Source organism: Lactuca virosa, chromosome 7, assembly GCF_052849685.1.
Source record: "Lactuca virosa cultivar CGN04683 chromosome 7, Lactuca_virosa_CGN04683_v6, whole genome shotgun sequence".
In the NCBI taxonomy this organism is placed as follows: Eukaryota; Viridiplantae; Streptophyta; class Magnoliopsida; order Asterales; family Asteraceae; genus Lactuca; species Lactuca virosa.
The window spans coordinates 40,664,374-40,667,771 of NC_136432.1; positions in this window are offsets into that span (position 1 = coordinate 40,664,374).

Here is a 3,398-nt window from a genome sequence, read left to right on the forward strand (position 1 = left end):
TTATTGATCATTTCTCATTCCAGGTTTCAATTTTCTTTTTGTTGACAGCAGGTTACAAGTTACGTTATTAAAGCTTTTAAATTTGTTCCCATTTTGTCATTAGGTTACCATCGATTTTACCTGAAAATAATTTACAAAATGATCACCATGATTGTTTTTCTGACGATTTTGATACCTAAGTTTGTCATTTATTACCATTTTGGTCCCCATGACATTTTTTTTAGATATTTCTATTTTTATTCATAACTATTAGAGTAAATTACATAAATAGTCCTTGTGTTTATTAATTACAAAATAGTCATTGTCATTGTTGTAACATTTTTTTTATTCTTTTCTTAAGTATCTGTCTAATCTCGTCCCATCTCTTTCACTTACTCTATCTATCTATCTATTTCTCTATGTCACATAGTTTGTGTTAAATCGGCGACTCATGTGATGTAACTATGGAGATGTAAAAGAGAACATATACAGATGTTCCATTATGTGTGTATGTGCGGACGGTACTTTTAGATGAGTTCATGTCATGATTTTTCCAACAAATCAAAGAAATCCGGTTTGGGTTGTATCAAAAAAGCCTTCTACAATAAAATCCTTCCACATATCTTCCTAGTGTGGCTACATAATTGAATCATCTTCTTAACAATTTCTCATGGAGTGAGGCGTTCAAAATCAATGTTTAAGAGTATATTTTTCTTGAGGTTAGTGCATGAATACATGATGCATAGTTAGGCCAATGTTTGGACCTTTTTAGATGGAAATAGTAGAAGAGGAAGAAGAATCTTCGCCGGTCATGGGATCTCGAGATGAGTGAGTCGACAACAATTAGGAGGCACATATCGGGAGGCTAGGGTTTAGGTTTGAGGAATCTTACCTTGATACTATATAATATGAGTATTTTCCTATCAACCGATATATCATATGAATCAAATATAAACATAAAATTAAGAAATTAAGAAAAGTAATAGTTAGCTATATAAAAAGGTCTAACTTGGGCCTGACTATAGAGTATATGTAGACACACTAACAAATGAATCCAGACGAAAAAGAAAAAGAAGTCGGTGATGATTGGCATTCCTAAAGTCTTGTAAACAATTTAATACACCATTTTAATCATTAAAATTCGTTTCACAATTGCAAATAAATATAAACTCTATTTCCTTCTCCTTACCATTGTATTTAGGGCAAATGTTAGAGAAACTCTTACAATTTGAATGTTTTTATGAAAAAATCATTATAAAAGCATTTTTCAATAAAGTAATTTGAAAATTATAATTTTTTCATGAAAATCACTTGAGAATTTTTAACTTTTGTTTAGCCATTTAATATCAGAAAAAAAATAGAAAGAAAAACCTTATATTTAAAACGTTTCTACGGGCTTTTCTATGAAATGGTCCAAAATATATGTATTTTTCTATCATTTACTCTAATATTAAAAAGAATTTAAAAATTAGAGATATATTTTCATCGAAAACTTACAATTCTCGAATGATTTTTTTGGAAAGAAAATTATTATAAATCTATAGTAAAAGGCTCTAAAATATAATGGTTTGTAGTCAGTGGCGGACGCAGAAGGTTTTAGTAGGGGTGGCACTAAAAAAATTTTCCGAAAAAATCTATATTAGTAGTGGCACTCGTATTTTAAGTCGGTGCACCTAATAGAAAAAACATTAAAAAACATAAAAAAAAAAAAAAAAAAAATTACACTACGTGCCGGAATCGGAGTAGTGGCCCGGGACCCCCCGGGCACCACTAAGGTCCGCCACTCTTTGTAGTATTTTTCCCGTGTAATTACTCTTATAATGGACCATTTTACATTTAATTTTGTGAAACTAATTGTTTGCAAAAGTGATTAATTTTACATAAGAGAGAATTTGATGATTATCATGTTTGTTGTATGTGTCCATTTGCAGCAATGCCCTTGAAATCTTCTTGCTGTGTTAACTGGCGATGTCTGCCCCATTGTCCTCCTTAATCTCGTCATCCTTCCCAACTGATGAAGAATAATAATGTTAAGATGGATCGCAGTGGAGAAGGTAACTAACATCATGGCAATTTGATCATGTAATTTTGTTTTGTTACACTTTGTAAAAGAATAATAAACAACCAATAAGCATTTTCCATATATTTGTGGTGATTGTACTTGTAAGAACCGATTACCATATACACCTTAGGGTAAATTAACAAGTGGTCCCTATAGTTTAGGAAATTTGCATGTTTGGTCCATAATTTTTTTTAATTAAAAAGTCTTTATCGTTTGTTTTTGTTCTATCTTTAGTCCTTAAACGTCTTAAATACCTATTTTACTCTTAACTAAAGGAATTACTGCACTTTGCGGCGGGAAAGAGGGTTGTGGTTAATGCATCAACTCTTTCTTCATATTTGTTTGAAGAAGATGAGCGAAGTTTGGCTATTCTCCTACTGAAACATCCGTATTTCCAGAAAAAACAAAATAGAATAAAAAAAATTTAGTAAGGTCACTTCCTCAATCCCAAAAAAATGCAACCTTGTATCATGTAACAAAATAAAACAACAAAAACTTTATAGTTATTTTTTAATTAGGGCATTATACTTTGAAAATCATAACAAAAACATTCATTTTATGCCACTACTTTCTGATTCTAGAAAGTATAATGCATTAATAAGGAAAAAAATAAAAAATACAACTTGATAATATAAAAAAGCGAAAGTATGATGCTATTATTAACAAATAAATAAAAGTGCATTGATATTTCGTCATTACTATTATTAAGGACTAGATTAAGGTTTGATAAGAACCCTAATTCTCAACGTCTATATATGTTTGTTTCTCTTAAGGAAAAATCCTAATTATCGATCAAAAACATAAGGACCATGTTGGTTGACAAACAACTTTGCACATCAAGAACACGATTGAACAATGAACCCATGTATCATTTCATTCACATCTTGATGATTTCATCAATGGTTTGTTTATGTTTATGCTAATAGGGACAATATATTGAAATAAAGTCAATACTTACATGCAAAGATGGAGGATGTGAGCAAGTTGGATGAACAAATTTAAGGTTGTCACAAGTTATAGACTCTTTGCAAATTATGGCTTCTAGAGATACTCCTTGAGAGAGTGGATTTATTTGAACAAATAAATGTTGTTGGATTGCTGAAATAGTTCTCATGTTTTCCATGTGATGGTTTAGAGCTTGGAACCCCATCTTTGTCATCTTAAATATTTAGAAATCGAGTGACATTGTTCCCGAGGTTGACACATCAATTTTAAGTGGATTTGGGTGTGTATATATACAATCCATGATAGTTGTTTACATCAATAGGGGCTGTACATCAATGTCCACTGACACTAGTTTGCAGTTGTAAGTGAATGTAATGAATTGTGACTCTAGTAAACTCAAATTTTTAAGTAT